Source organism: Leguminivora glycinivorella, chromosome 14 (assembly GCF_023078275.1).
Source record: "Leguminivora glycinivorella isolate SPB_JAAS2020 chromosome 14, LegGlyc_1.1, whole genome shotgun sequence".
In the NCBI taxonomy this organism is placed as follows: domain Eukaryota; kingdom Metazoa; phylum Arthropoda; class Insecta; order Lepidoptera; family Tortricidae; genus Leguminivora; species Leguminivora glycinivorella.
The window spans coordinates 5,057,431-5,074,826 of record NC_062984.1 but is presented as its reverse complement, the minus strand read 5'-3'; the positions used below and the strand labels follow the sequence as shown (position 1 = coordinate 5,074,826).

The window sequence follows — 17,396 nt, the reverse complement described above, 5'->3', positions numbered from 1 at the left end:
CATGTAAAATGTTGCCAAGTTATGTCCGAAACATGTTTTTTGCCGAAACTAAAAACTAAGGTTCGCTTTTGACGCTAGTTTGCCTAAACCGAAATACTTGTTCATTCTTTTTTGGCGTAATTAAATTACCTATACGTAATATTAAAAAAAAACTTTATAGTAAAAAATAAAATGTATCCTAATTTTAATTTTATTAGGAAAGGGATGTCCGCTTTGAAAGAAAATTACACTTTTAAGAATAAGGTAACTTTTAGCTTAAAAGAAAAAAAATGCGTTTAAACTTTGATTTACTTTTCAAAACTGTTTATCAATAAATAGACACGTATCTAAAGATTGTTCACTTTTTTGTAATGATAAAAAACGGACAAAACAAGTTTTAATTATATTACCAAAATACTAATAATGTCGCATATTTTTTTAACAAGAAACACGTGTTGACGTTTTTCGCGAGTTTTTCGAATTTCCACGACGGGCCCCTCGGCCCGGCTCGAGACTCGAGACGGCCGCGAGAGACCGCGGCCGCGCGCGACGCAGAAAAAGGATCGCTCTGCGCTAATTTCCAAACTCGGTCTCGCACAGATAAGGATAGGAGGTGTCTTTGATGTAGCGGCCCTCTGACTCCGGGATGAGTGCTTCCAATGAAAGGATTTTTTTCATCTTCTTTCCCTTTGTACTTAATTTAAATTTCGTTTATATCAATGCTCCGAGTTTCCTTTTGGCGTGTTTTCTCTTTTACTTTGTCGCGTTTATCCTCTTCAATTTGTTATATTCGAGTTCACTTTGTAATTAAATTTAGTGTTCCTAATCTGGCCGGCTCTACATTTATTTATTGGCCTCCGCTACCGGGTAATTGCAATTTGTCAATTACGCGCCTTTGATTTCGACTTGCGATGTTAATACACTTTTACAACCTTTTGACGGATTCCAGGAAAGCCTGGGAAAAATATTGCTCTGATCTGCGGCGGAATTGTATGATTATGATTAGTTTGTTCGAGGAAACGTCTTAATTTACTTTCGGATAATGTCCGTGAAGCTAGTTATAGTGGTTTAATTCCATAAAGCGTAAGAAAAAGAATAAGAATAACATTTATTATGGTAGGTAAATACAGTACCTACTAATAAAATATTTTAAAGTAGTTGAAAATATTACAATTAGATTACTCATTATTAAATTTCTTAGAGATTATCAGAAACCGCCATGTTTATACCGGAACTCTCAGTTAAATACTCCCTTTGCAAATCCAAAGGTGCTCCTCTCTGCTTTACGTAGGTTTAATTAGTTAGTTATTCATTAGTTGCGTCACTCGGCGCCCCGCGCCCCGCGCCGCCGCCCGCGCTCGCTCCGAGGCCTCGGAGCCTTCCGCGAAAAAGACAGCAGTTAAAAGTCCCTTTAGATTGGAACATCAAAGTCTACCAGAGCCTTTGATCTCAAACAGGTCATCAATATTGGAAATTTAGCATTATATTTCAGTATAAGAATATATCGTTTATTTATGTAAATTACTCGTAAGCAATGTAAAATCTTAGTGAGCTTTGTTATTTAATACAAACATGCAGTAAAGGCTCCCTGATTGCTACACCTCTCGTGTAAAAGCAAAGTTGCGGTTTGCAATGAAGTCATTTGGCTTAGTTTTCTGAGTAGTGCATTGTAAAGGCGTCGCTACACGTTGAGTGTCGCGGAGTTAAAACACACGAGTCTGCTCACAAAGCCGCCACTTCGCCAACTCGTCTTTGACGCGAGTTTGCCCCGCGTCGCCGCCGCCGCCGCCGCCGCGCTAATAACCTGCGCTCCGCCGGGCTGCAGCTGCACACAGTGCACACTGCACGCGCCCGCATCACGCCAACACCGAAACATTAACAATGCTTCCACTACGACTAAGAGCCTCAGAAACTCGTTACTTACTTCTTATCAAACGCTATCCTCCCGAAATACCTCACATTATCCAACAAACAGAGAGCGCGCCTTTGAGATCGGCAAACACTCCGAAGATTTAATTTTTTACATAATTTAATTATTGCCAGTTTAATTAGCGTCGCTTTCATCGTAGATGCTCGGAGATTGTGAACGTTTCAAATAAGATTTCACAAGAAAGCGCTTTCAAAGAGAGCACCCCTAATAAGTACTGAAGAGTCCTCGCACGTGTTTATCAAAGACAGCCTTTCGTTACTCACCGTCTGAATGGCCTCAAAAGAAACTCGTGTAAAATGCTCCACAAAGTGCCGTATCAAAGCGAAAGGCGGGCGCAAATATCTGTTTCGTAAACTAGTAAAAACGGAGCTCTCAAAGGTACTGCGTACTCGCGGCAAATTAGGCGGAGTTAAATACAAGCGCCGCTCTCACAAATGTATAACTTTGAAAGTGACTCTTCGCTCATCATTTATGTAAGTCGTCGTAATCCTCAAACGACTCCCGGGAGCTTCATTTTTGACTACATTACCCGTTCGCGACGCGCGCGTCCAAGCGCCGGCGGCCGGGCCGCTCGCCGAGCGCCGTGCGAGCACATGTGTATCCATTTAATGCCCAATTCCCATATAATTTAACTTTGCGATCAAAGCGAAATTTTGCAAAGAGCTTCCCGGCGGCGGCGGCCGGGAGGCGGGTGCGAGCGGGACGCAGGCACCGGAGTTCTCGAGATCAAATGCTGGGCCAAATTAGTCACTCTCCGTCTCTCTATCTCAAAGCCGATCCGTAGCAAAGTTTGCGCGAAGATGACATCAAAAGGAAACCACACACTGGGGAGGCGCCGCCCGCCGCACGCCGCCCGCGCCCCCGGCCCCATTCTTAAATCCACCGTGTCGCTCGCTGTCTTATTGACACGCGACTGATAACTTGCTCGTACTCGCCCGCCCCGCCGCCGACTTCGCCGGCTCTGTTTCAGCGCTCGCCTCGCCTCGCTTTGCCAGACTTATTTAGTTAATTAATACGGAATGTCCTATCAACTTCCGTCTGACGCGTACTTACACGACTATATGCTCTGCGGAAACTTTCCACCTAAAGGCATGTTTGTGCTGATATATTATTACTCGGGCCCCGACTCCCTCCCTGTAATTAAGGTATCTACATATTGAAATAATGATAACAAAGTCACGACTGAGAATAATCTAGTACCTACACTTAAAAATTCTCAAAGTGAAAAGTACGGAGTCGTGGATGTAAATATATAATACTAAAGAGATGAAAGGCTCCGGTTAGGTTTCCCAAACTTTTAAAGCCTTAGAAACAAGCATAACTTTGGTTATAACTTCACTTTCAAAGGCACCAACCGCTTTTCATATTTTTTGGAAATTTCTGTTACAACACGTGTTACAAGGTGTTAATAAATCTCATATATGTATAACTAAACAATTTTGTTAATGAAACGAAAATTGAGGATTTCTAAATCAATATTTTGCCCGTTATAAATTATAAATAGAAAAAAAAGCGCATTGTTCTGAAAGTATGTATTTTGCTTTCATCAGACACTGCTTCTTTATAAACATGCATGCATGTAAGTATAATAAGTATCCTCTTTCGACCATTGAGTTTCTCGGCTGACCTCTTTACGGATTACGATTGGAATTTAGAAGCTAAAAAAATGTTGGAATTCGAAATCCGACAACATGGTCGTTGCCGGCGCGCGGCGGGTTTACGACGGTTCCTGGAACCCGGGCCCGCTGCGCCCGCGCCTGGACCTCGCCGACATTCTCGCCTCCACCGCCTTCAAAATAAAGTCGAACAAAACGTAATCGGATAGTAAAGCCCCAGTTCCAAAAAGACCCTAATCCAGAATCTTAAAACGGATTATGATATTTACTCCATTAACTTTAATGTACAGAATGCGAAATTATTATGATTCTGTGTTACCTACGTCGCTCGTCCCTTTATGACGTCATCAGCCCAATGTTTGGCTTCTCTTCTTAATTGAAGTACGGTGTAGTGTAGCCTCTTCCTCTTGTTTGGTCTCAGCTATTTGATCTACATACCTGCTTTGTCTTTCTTCCCGCGTGCGCCGCGGATGTTTGCGGAGCGATTACGCGGTTTGTTTTAGGAGATTTGAAAGGATTGGGTCCTATTCTGCAAAGGATATTACCTATGTCATAACTGGATGTAGCTTAGCAAAAAGGATCAAAAATTTCAGGATTATTTTTCTGTTTGATAGAAAATTCTAATTTGACTTTCTGATTTGTTGTTAACAGAAGACATTTTTTTCTATCAACCGGCATTTTATCGTGTCTTATCTCGAATTCTGTAATCTATTGCAAGAGTAAAGAATTGCAGAAATTGTTATTTATCTCCGGTATCCCTCAAATCTGTTAGCAATGACATTGATAATATGATTCCGGGGTTGAAATCCGAGATGGCCAATATGGCCATATGTAAATGGATCATCGACAGCCGATGCCTAAGCTAATTTGCCTCCAGATAATGAGACTATCGCTCGGACAGGAGCGTTCGCTGTGAAATCTGTAATGACAGCTGGTCCCGTCTGAGGCGGCGCCATTAAGCCTCGATTTAATATTCTGAGCTGCCACCGTTCTACTTTTTGTCATGTATTACAGTAATAAGATTATAATTTCCTTACTACAGGGTTCCTTGTTCAATTTGAACCTAATAATAGTTGGGTTTGAAATAATTTTGACGCTATTACCAACTTTATGTGGAGCTTAAAACAGGATAGCATTGCTGTCCGGTAGGTTCGTGTACTGCATTAACTGCATATGTATTCACAACCCATTTTGCTTCTATTGTGAACTACTACTTCCAAATATGATTTGATCCGAAGGATCATAGTGATTGTCCGTCGCTCTATATCTAATTGTTGAGCAGTTCCTGAGGACATCCACTGCCAGATCAGGTTCCTTCTGCTAGTCAATATCGTTACGTGTAGTTTGCAACTATTCGCTATTGAAATGACAAGTTTACAACATGCCTACAGTCGGTTCATCTTTACTTGTCCTATCATGTAAACAAACGAAACGTCAAATATGATCAAAGACAATTACTAGTGATTGGAAATGTCGATAAAATGATGTATTAACGATAATTTGTAAATAAACGCTGCTAATGTCATCAGAGGATTTTCAATTTTACGTCACACAACATCTATGTAAAAACCAAAATTTAATTAGGTTTCGTCACATTTGCAACAATCCTATGGAAGAGGCTAGTACAGTATTCATTTCATAGTACCTAACATTAACATTAATACAACAAAAATTATACTGATAGTAAAATATTGATTGTAAAGAGGTAGGAAATAAAACGTAAATAAGTCGGTTAATAAATCTGATAAATTATTGTAATTAATATCAACGCATTTTTTCCAAGCTTTACAAACTCAAACGTTAATATCGATCGTTCATAACTATAAGTTGTCATCCCAGCATTACGACTCATAGACAATCTAGACTTCGTAATGTCAGGAGTGATTGATGTCATCCGTTCGTAATTACAATTATTGATGAAAATCGTTTTATATAGAAATATTATTTTTCAGTGTTTTTTTTATTGATTTCAATACTTTGTGAGTTTATTTAAGTGTATAATAACATTTTTAGTGATGGTTAATGTGCAATTCCAGAGAAAAGTGAGATAATGTTTTTCAGCAGTGTTTGTTTACATAATTGGACAAGTAAGGTTGAACTGAGTATAGTATGAGTTAGATATGAACGTTTTGATTACTCAAAACATTTTATTAATTAGGAATTTGCCACAAAAACTTATAGTCGTCAGCGTGAGAGCACTACCAAGCACGACAACAGAACTTTGAAACTATTTATATCGACACGTACCGTCTGCAAATGGTAACATATACGGCCTATACTGGTTATCCTGACGCGACGCATACACTCGCCGTTTCGGCTTCCATTGAGCAGGGCCGGACCGGTCTCCGGAATGCCGCGGCGGGCTTTTTGCCGCTGCGCGCTGGCGGCGGCGTGGGCCGCGGTCGCGGCGCCGGCGCAGCCCGCACGCACAGTCCGCACAGATAACGTTGCGAATATCAACAATATCAACATTAATGACTGTCAAGTTTTACAAACGTATTTTTTCTGACTAGTTGTATATGACTAAACAAACTCCTCCGGCTTATAACCTACATAACAAGAACTAACTAAGGTATTCGCAAATTATAAATACAGATACCAATCGCAATGAAAGAATCAACAGTATTCAACTCTGACCAACATGCAATTCAAAAGCCACATCTTTAGCTTGCCGGTCCAATGCGTTACCAACCAATTCCGCCACGTTCCATATTCTATAATAAAGAAGGGAATAATCTATGTTTAGGCATAATTTAATTACTTCATCGTCAAATCCATGTGCAAAATAAAGATTCATTTAAGTTACACTGAACGCTGATTACACTGATTCACCTGAGCGGCAGAGACAGTCGCAGTTCGCAATGTATTTATTTTTATAAAAACCAAAACAATCCACTTCCAAATCTTTCAAAGCTTTCTCAACGTCTATTTATTGTGATGTTAAAACTGAACCCGCGAAGTCGATGGCTTCGCAAACAAGATGATCGCGTCTTGCTCCGCGGCCATTAGCTGATTGTGCTCCTAAATAATAGATGCGTCAGAATTGCCGTTAGTGCATTATGCACGCAAGATGCAACTATTGCATGTACCAAACTTAGTGCTTTGCTCGATATTAAGACGATACAGGAGGGGTCAATTCTCCGTACAAACCACGTACAAACGCTCTCGACTATTTTTTTTAAGATAGAGCGATGATTTTTTCAACACAGTTTATTATTATTTTTATTTGTGTCGGTTACCGCTTTGATATTTTAATTTATTTTTAAAGACGCTAGAGCCCATTAAAAATTTCCAAAAGCGGGCCTTATTGATTACTAGCTTTTACCCGCGGCTTCGCCCGCGTAATAAAAGTATTCATTAAGATTTTCATTTGGAGCCGTAGGTTTCTCTGTAGGTATATTTATCTGCGATTATTTCGATTGCACATAATACTTTTGCTTGCAATGATTGTAGAAATATTACACATCGATCACAGCGTAGCTAATTCTATATACGCTGGGGAAACCTTTATAAACATCCCACATAGCCCGTATTTCGACACTATGATCGGTGGGTAAAAAGTACTTTTTTCTATTATCCCTGACAATTTTTTACATTTTGCTTATACTTATCGCAAACGTAATCTTCAAGCAAGCAAACAACGATCGTCTTAGAGCACATTGATTGTAAGAGACCGCCGACCGATTATCCGTATCCCTCTAACGATAACCATATTATCCGTATCCGTATCCCTATCCCTATCGCTATCGCTATCGCTATCCCTATCCCTTATCAAGATAACACTTTAAGTTCTCGCGCTTTGTACACATCAAGAATATTATATACCATGGATATTGCGTGCCGAACATTACGTTGAAGCCAGAAAATTTGACCTTGAATTACGTCACGCCGGTCTTGCATCTCTTTCTTTAGGGTGTCCATGATTAAGCATACATTAGGGATATCCCGCGGAATTTGACGTATTACGTTTATACGACTGATTAATTTTGTAACTTATTAAATTCAAATCCGATCAATCGTTTTATCACGAAAGTGAACATCCATCCTCACAAACTCAAAAAGTAAGGTACATTAGGGCAATTCCGAAAGTCGTCTAATTAGGAAAGTCGCATAGAAATCACCATTATTTCCGTCATATCAAGATTCCCCTTTCGGAATTATCTGAACATTTCTGTCATTCGGAATTACTCTAATGCACCTTACTAATTTGTCAACCGCCAATAAGGTCCATTTCTATACCACTCTGCAGTTACTTTGCCTTACGCCACAAAATACGGTACAGTTTTTACCAGTGGTAAACTACTGGGATTTTTTTTTCAGAACCGTTCCAGAATAAGAGCGTGGTGAGTGTTGCAACACGAGGCTTAAAATATAACTTTTCTTTTACTGACACCTGTATTTATTAAAAAATGTTTCAGTCACTTTAAACTATCACAATAATATTTTGGTAGTAACTACTGGAAAACTAATCCCAGTAGCTATCAACCCCCGGTGTGGTAATTAACAATGTGGGGAAAATCCCAGTAGTTAGGACAGGTAAAAACTTGGTGGTAACTAGTGGGAATAGCCACAAAAATATAAGGGAAGTATTTGTCAATGGGGAAATAATGAAATACTAGGACGTTTTAAAACAGTATCTTTATTTTTAAGCGCCGCCCCAAATCTCAAGGAAGGTGGTTCTCAATTCGTACGTATTTCAATTCTCTTCGCATGTATATATATATATATATGTATCTCAATTTAATGTTTATGCCACGATATCTCCGTCGTTACTGGACCGATTTTTAAAATTTCTTTCTGTGTCATAATCTTCAGGCTTAAAGTGCAAATCTGCAAATTGTCGAACGCTCTGAAACATTTCCTTTTATCGGTACAATCGACAGCCAACGCTGCCTCCTTCCTTCATCTTTTGGAACACTGAAAAGTTTAATATTATTCATGTTAATTGTAAAGACATAAACAATAAAGTTGGTATTATTATACTGTGATATGAACTATGAACATAGAAACCGTACCAAGTTGATAGATTTAGCTCCATTCAATAAGAGTAAATACCATGCAAGAAAAAGATTGGTCACCCTAGTCGTAAAACCACACATAGCATTATTTTTCTTTAAAGGTCATATTTATCGTTCTAAACCTATTCGTGGGAATTTTGATATAATTTGAGACAATGAAAACAATATAATGATAAGAACTAACCAAGATTACAAGCAAAATAGCAGAAAATTTATTGCCAGCGAGGTTTATGAACATTTTGGTAAAATAAGTACTTACTTGTGAAATTTTACGTCGGATTTCGGTTTCCATTTACTTCCACAATGGTTCACTATGCAATACATAGCGCAGAACTTAAGTAAATCGTCGAAAAACGTTTATTTCGCAAAATAAATATCTGAATCGGTGAATGACTTTTGACAATTCTGACATATCGGGCATATTTTTTTATTATTAGTGTTCCCATGGTACGCAGGAGGTAAATACCGGAGAAATAAGGTTTTTGATTGAGTTTTTTTTCGTATAATACAAAGAAAAGTAAGTCAATTTGATTGAAGAATGTTTTATACGTTTTTTTTAGTAACTAATCTGGCAATACATCACAGTGTCGGAAAGAGATAGAACATAGGAGTAAAGGTGAATGAACCTGGCTTCAACTCATTGGTCGGCACGCAAAATCCATGGTATATAATATTCTTGGTACACATATTTAAAGTCACATACAGGTCGAACGCGATTAATTAACATTATTTTTACCTTTTTCTTTTTTCCCAACGTTTCGGCCAGGTTGCACTGGCCGAAGACTGACGTCCCAGCAAAATGTCACCGGAGATGTAAACAACACAAAACTACCACATATTAATTTATATAAATGTTCGGGGTAGACAAATAAATATAATCTACCCGCTTTTAGTTAATGTTTATTTCCCACCGCACGACACACAAAAAAAAAAAAGAAAAAAGGTAAAAATAATGTTAATTAATCGCGTTCGACCTTATCAAGATGTTTAATGATTTCTTATCAAGTGCTAAAATATAAAGTTTCATGGTTTTATCTTTTAAAATTAAGAAATCCAATACAAACTTTCAACCTCTTTTTCAACCCCTTCATCCCTTTTTTTTCGAAATAAAAAGTAGCCTATGTTCTGTCTCAGGGTCTAAAGATTGTCTGTTCCAAATTTCATCAAAATCGGTTGCGTGGTTTAAGCGGGAAAGCGTAACAGACAGACAGACAGACAGACAGACAGACAGAGTTACTTTCGCATTTATAATATTAGTATTAGTATAGTATTAGTATGGAGTATGGATGGCGCAAAAAAAGGTATGGTAATCAAAATTGGTAACAATTAGCCAAAAAAACTAAACGGCCGACACAGATTATTTCATTGTTATTCAGATTCTCAAATTTTGAAGTAAATTAAGTTTTGAAGGAGGAAACAGCCGAGAGCGGAACCTCGATTTTAAAGATTTTTTCGCAATATCTTTTAACTGAGTTGTTCTGAATGGATTTTTTTTTTCGATAAATCTAGTTAATAACACTAGTGTATTTACTAAAATTCCCAAATTGAAAGGGTGGCTAATTCCATTTTAGCATATTCGCTCCTGTAGCGTCTTTTAAGCTTTGTGTATCAATCAATCGCAAGTTTGGAAACTGTCGATGTTACTTTTGCCAAATTTTCAATTGACCAAATACGTTTTTCTCAAAAACGGACAATTTCGTTAAACCGGAAAACGTCGTGTAAAATTCGTTAGGGTAATAGATAAAGTTAGATTGGCGATAATGGCGATAATGGTGATCTGTCTAAACTCTAAACATTCAGCAGTTTAGATGATAGACCAACATTTTTTTTTTACGAAAATTCAATATAAAACCTGCTAACCGTATAGTGTTGTAGGAAGTACAATATTTAAACCTACTCACTCCATGGTAGTATTTATAGCTTTTTTCTAAAATTGTCACATGGGTATCATTAAATTAATACTTGCTCTTTAAAAGCAATACCGTTTGGTATTCTCACGCTATTTTAAATATTCCTGCTAATTGTAGTTACGTAAATTCGTACACAACATTAAAAGAAAAAAAAACATTTGATCTCCGTTAATCTGTTTACCGAATGGTCTTTTATCCGCGTGTGGTTCTAAGGAAATAATAATAATAGAATTAATTTCTTTTGTTGCAGGATGGTACTCCCTTCATATTCGGCGCCGTTTAGCTAAGATTAAGGTATGTTGGATTAGAAATAATTTGTTTTGTTAATCTTTAATGGTCTTAGGTACTTGTGGAAACAATGGGGAAGTTCTTTTGAAGATTACGATTGAGCGCTACACTTGGACATTGAATAAAGTATATGGGACTTTGTTCGGTAGGCTATGAGGATCATTTTACTACAGGTACTTATTTGTGACGTTATATATCTGATCGGTCTGTCGGTGGCGCTTACGTCCCGCGGCGTCGTATATTTGAATACGAATATCGCTCATAACGCCGAAAGCGCCATCGACAATAAGGTCCCTTTACCCAGATAACGTCACATTTAAGTATTTTACAACTTACTACGACGACAAAAAATACGGCACTATTAAAATGTCCATAGTTTATTTGAGACCATGTAGGTTTTCGCAAAGTAAGTTTACTTACGCATATGGTCATTTAATTTATTAGGATAAAAGGATACTATAAGAGAGAGAAATCGGTGTTCTTAGGAACTCGATGCTAAAATTATTGGTCACGAAAAGTTTTATATTTATGCTTAAGTCAACAAACGAGAGTAAACTCGTAAAAATAAATTGCCAAGATACGAGTAAAATAAACCAACATGCCCTGTCGGCACAAAATAACCAATTAATGGTCCTTGCCCGTCAGCGATAAGTTTATTTCTCGGTTATAATGATTTAATGTGCCTTTGTTCGTTTCCCGCCTTGGTATTAAAGCTGACATGATACTTTTAGCGGCCGATATAAATGATATTTCGATAAGTCCCACGCAGAAAAGGACACGAGGTAGTGAGACCTTTTCAGGTAAAATGAAACTCAACATCCATTGTGGATAAGAACGACTTTGATCGGCATCTTTTTGCGCATTTTGCACTAGCACCTTATTGAAAACCGGCAATTAGTTACTTTTTATAAAAATAAAATAATCTGTTTATTTCTAAGAAACACATGCATTTATGAACTTAATTGCTAATCTTAAATTAATAGTACATTACGATACAAGTGCGTAAAAAAGGAAGTTCGGAACGAGTGGCGATAAATTAAAACACGACCGAAGGGAGTGTTTTAAATCGACACGAGTTACGAATTTCCTTTTCGGAGGCTCATCTGTACTGAAAAACCGATACACGTGCGAAAAGGAAATTCGTAACTCGTGTCGATTTAAAACACTCCCTTCGGTCGTGTTTTAATTTATCGCCACTCGTTTCGAACTTCCTTTTTTACGCACATGTATCGTAATGTACTATTTTGAGTTAAGGAGTCTAGGTACGTATTGTTATTTATTTTTTCTACTCCCGAACTGTTATTCATCATTTACAGGGTCGTGCATATATGTATAGACCTTTAAAACTTTACATAAAAGTCTATTCCCAAAGCCAGAGTCCGCCGGCTTTCAGCGCGTGCGCGCAGTATCGAAAAAACTGAAAACGCATTGTTTGGCATAACGATACTGCCGGCGTGCGCGGGAATGCTTCGGGCAGCTGAGCTGACAGTGCAAACCTTTGCGTCAAAGTAAAAGAAACAGTGTGAATTTTACAAAAGTTATTCAAGAAAACTATTAAAAACTAAGTGCATGTTCGTAGAAAAAGTATTGTATGCAACGGTGTTTAACTGAGTCAAAAAATACTCGTGGCGTCTTAGTTGGCGTGGGTAACAATTTTCGGCTTCGCCTCAAATTGTTACCCACGCCACTCATCTTTTTTGACTTCCTTTAAACGCCTGTTGCATAAAATACTATTATTTATACATTATTAAGTTTTTTCGTTTTTAATAAGTGTTTTTTTTTTCAGTATATAATGAGCTTGGCTACAGGTTCGATTTTCTAATGAGTCTATCAATTCATTTGGAAATCTATTCAGTATCCGCGGCAATGTGCATTTCCATATTCTTGAAATTGACAGATTATTTTCTTGTTTAGTTGTATTAGGATTCGATTGTATGATTAGTTTTGCGGTTTTAAAACAGTCTCAAAAAAATAAATAAAAAAAAATGGAAAAAGGAAATTATTGCTGTGTGATTTTATTTTTAATTACTTGTTTGAGACTAACATATATGCTGAAATGATATTGACAGATTAGGAGGAAAATAGATCATTATGCAATATGCATTTCATAAATTCTTTAGTCTCCGTAAATTTTGTGAACTGTTTCAAAACTTTCAAAGTATATGTTTAAATTAAAATATTTCTGCAGCAACTCGTTTGGAAGAGACCCTCATATGTTGCACGAGAGTTGCGTAAACATTTAAAATCACGAAAATAAATAAGTCACTTTAAACATGTGGCCGCATTCGATCCCAAGCGCTTACACTCGAGAGGCAACAGTAACGTGGAAAAGGAAGATTTTTATATTAAACCAGCTGAGGGCGCTCCACGGTAAATTAAGTGACATTAGAGGCATAATGCCGGCGGGGCCGTGAAAGCGGAGGGCTGTTGTAACGCCACGGTGCAGTCTCTAGTGCCGGGTGCCGGCTGCCGGGGCGGCGTAGTAAGCGGAGTAGAACAGTGGCCCGGAACGAGGCAGACGGGAGTTTGACATCAGATACCGTCCACACCAATTTGAAGGTGCTTCGACTGACCTCAAGGCTCCTGTACGCCGTTGCTTTAACTCCAGAAGATCTACAAGCCTTGGTCCTATAGTGCCGTTCGCACAGGATTTTGGCATTAGCCAGCCATAGACTCTAATATAACATAACTTTTATATTCATTTTTAACCCCCGACGCAAAAACGACGGGGTGTTATAAGCATAGCTGGGCATTAACTCGTTAATCCGTTAATCGTTAATTAACGAAGTTAACATTTTGGTTAACGGATTAACTTTTAAGTTAACTTTAAAAAATGTTAACGGATTCGTTAACTTCCGTTAAATTTCTTCGAGTCCGTTAATCGTTAATCCAGTTCCGCACGCGCCGAGTAATACTTGCTCTGACCGCTACTGTAAAAGCCCGGAGTACGGCGAAACCTAGGATTTTCACGTAAATTTGTGAATTTATGAATTGTGAATTGTCTGCAGACAAATTGGTGCCTTTGGATCACTTGTTCGATACCTGCTAAAGTTTATTAGTCCTACTGCACCCATCACTAACTGCGAAATAGAATGTAAATCATCAGGCATGACACACAAATCGCGCAACCGACGACGTATCAAGCCAGAGTGCAGAGTTCGGCGGGCCGCGCTATCTACCAAGTTACCGTGGATCGCAACTTCGATTAGAGGTATCTCAATCCGAGGAACCTACGCACCATGACTACGACCGTATGATTGACCCAATAAAACATATAAAACCTAGGATTTACCTAACCAACGTCGATATAAGTCCAGAGAGAACAATATTTATTAACATTTCGCTTTTACCAATTGGCAGCTGGGATTTTTTAAGAGATTTTGGCAAACTTCGGGCTTTTACAGTAACATATAAACTTACTCAAATACTAAATATCGTTAATCGCTATAAAAAAATTTTTTTACTGTTGCTAGTTGCATCAGTTATCAACAAGTAAAATATTTTTTTTATAGCGATTAACGGATTATCGATTAACTTTAACTTCCGTTAAATTTGTTGAAATGTATCGCTTTAACGATTAACGAAGTTAACTTTTATAGTAACGGATTAGCGATTATCGAAGTTAACTATTTGATTAACGGTGCCCAGCTATGGTTATAAGTTTGACGTGTCTGTCTATCTGTTTTTGTCTGTGTGTGTGTCTGTCTGTGGCATAGTAGCTCCCGAACGGATGAATCGATTTAGATTTCGTTTTTTTTTCCTGAGCTGAGTTAGTCGGGAGTGTTCTTAGTCTTAAGCCATGGCCATGTTTCATGAAAATCGGTCTACTATGTCACGGTCAGGGGTTTTTTCAAAATTGTAATTTTGTGGTTAGGTTATCGTTACTGTTACTGACTGGCAGGCTTCTGATCAACAAAAACCCAAATGTTTTTGCTGTTCAATTACCTATCTCATTTCTGCATATCCATATCTGCCAAGTATGTGACGAGTATAATTTATGTTCTACGTTACTTTTTTCGCTGCGACAACAGTGTAAACGAGCAACTAGTATAACTAGAAAAGTTTTTATTCAAAGAAACATCAGTAGCTCAGAAATCGTCTCACCTGAACACCTGATCGGCAACATTAGATTATGATACATTTACAATTTTATTGTATTGATTATCCTTTTAAATTCAAACTCATCGTGAACCGTCGTAACACCTGCGTGAACGATTTGTGAGCCATTTTGCCCACTTACCGACAGCCAGCTGTGGCTCGTTCCATTTTCTACAATTCTTTCTTATCTAATTCTGATCCCATTTCTTTTCAATCACTCTTCATCTAATCGTTCCGTAGATTCACACCGACAGCTCAATGCAGCCCCATATTAATGTTAATTCCTCCAGTGTTCAGACTTGTGTCCTGCTGCCAGCAATACCTTCCATTCCATATTTCTTTCAAGCGTCCCACTAGCCGCCTCCTTTACGTGAATTATTAAATTTTTAACTTGACTTACTTTTTACTTTGCCCTGCTTGCTTCTAACATGAATAAAACACTAAAAAAACTCGCTAGATTCTCAAAGACAGAAAATTAAAAAAGCGTAGTAAAAGTTTTACTCTTGGTTTTTTCGTTTGTTAGAAAACGGCATGATAGAGAACTGAATAAAATAATCTACAGAAAGCTTTATTTTGGAACACGCCTTTGACTTTGACTAAGTTAATTTTAATTAGGCAGCAAACACAGAAAACAAAGGTTTGCAAAGAGAAGTCGACGAATAGATTTGCACCGTTTGAGAAAAAATCGAGTTATCGTCATCAGGGAGCTAGTTAATATGAGAGCGGGCGAGCTCGCGGCCACAATGGTCTCAGCGTCTTCCACTTTGTAATAATGTACGAGATTAGGGCATTGTGTCTTACTGCATAGTGGACGCGAAATCTCTATGGCGGGATATTGCCTCTTCAGTTATCTTATTAAAGTGATATGAGGGGCTTGCTCCGACTTTAAAGGCTTTAACGAGCTTGTTTCAGGTTGCAATTTTTCCAAATTGGTTTACGTAACGGTCTTTGTAACATTTTTATTATTAGTTTGGTATTTGAAATGTTCTTTCTATTTAGATGTATAATTATAAGATTCTGTATTAGGTACTTACTTATTCTTTGATGTAGTTTAAACACCGGACCCTGACGTTTACAGGCGGACCGTATACCTGTTTGCCACCGACGTGGTATTAAAAAAATGTCTAAATTACATTCATTTTCTACTTTAATAAGAACACAACTTTTGGAAAAATGTTTTTAAAACTCTGAAAGATTCAGTTTTTGTTTTCTGCGAAGCCATAGTAACATTTGTTTTGTTTCCTTTTTCAAGTTTACTCTTGTCCAAAATTTTAAACAGGGAAGTTCCAAGTTATGAACAGTTCAAGTACGGGGTTAATTGAGAAACCTTTTACTTTTACAAACTTTCTTTTGGCACGTGCGCTGCTGCGCTACTTAATTATTTTTTTTCCAGTAGAATAATATTTATTACAATTATTAACGATACACGTGTCGTGTTGAAGAAAGTAGGAGACAAGTGACAATACATTAAACCGACACGAGTCGCAAATTAAGTGTTCGCACGTGTATCGTACGACTTTTTACAGTAAATACAGCCCTATAAACTTTAGACATTATGTACGTTATCAATGTACATTATTAAATATTCGTTGCTATAAATTTAATTATTATTAAGACGTGATTTCTTGCCAGTTATCATAAAAGTGGAGTAACATAAAGTGAAAAAGCCAAACACGATTCTTTACTCGCGAGTGTAAAATGTACCAATCTGTTCCATTTCTACAAGGAGCTACATAATGTGTAAAGTTAATACATACTCCGCATATTTTAATTGAGTACTCGAAAGGCAGAACTACAAATCCTATTTGTTGAAATTGTAGACGAGGACTCGACGACGCAATAAGTAATCACATCGCGATATGGAAAGGAGAGTGCATATTTCTTAGTCACCGGCGACACACTTTGCATTCACTGCTTTTTATCGTACTAGGAATTGTTTAAACTCGAGATATCCGAGGGGATAGGTTTTTCAGACGGACGGGAAGACAGTTATACAAGTATACTTCTACATACAAAATTATACATGCACATATTGCAAAGAATGTCAATTATTTTGAATTTGAAAGTCTCTAGGGATCGTATACCAAACTTAGCAATTACACGTCTTCTAAACAAAAGCTAAGATTTTGAGTAGGTTTTATTAATACGTATTTAAAGCCTTTACCGATAAAAGCATTATTCGGATTTTGCTGTTCTATAAGATTTCCACTATCAAAACAAAATGTCGTCAAACTCTTGAGGTTTTACTTGTTATCCTTTTGATGCTTAGTTATGTAAACAATAATTTTACTTACGTAACAGGGACACTGATCAATCCTAAACATTAATTGACTACCCGTGTCGTCTAAAACAAAAGGGATGAATATCAATGTTCGCGGCTGGCGATGACTGACTGTCATAGATGTCGGCCGCAGTGCTCAGCGGGCGGCGGGTAGGGCGCCACTGCCTGACTGAGAACTCACTTTATTTACCCTCTATCGTTTAATACTAAAGGGAGGGATGTGAATGTCCTTGACATGTGATTAATTAGGGTGTCATAAATGTCGGACGCAACACT

The 17,396-nt window shown here is 37.8% G+C and overlaps 1 protein-coding gene across 1 annotated transcript in view; it reads left to right on the top strand.

Moving 5' to 3' along the window:
- LOC125233045 (axin) overlaps nt 1-17,396 on the top strand; it is a 127,547-nt gene that overhangs the window by 41,371 nt on the left and 68,780 nt on the right. The window contains 1 exon segment of the mRNA XM_048138887.1: nt 10,704-10,747. The gene's annotated coding sequence lies outside the window, so the exon portion shown is untranslated.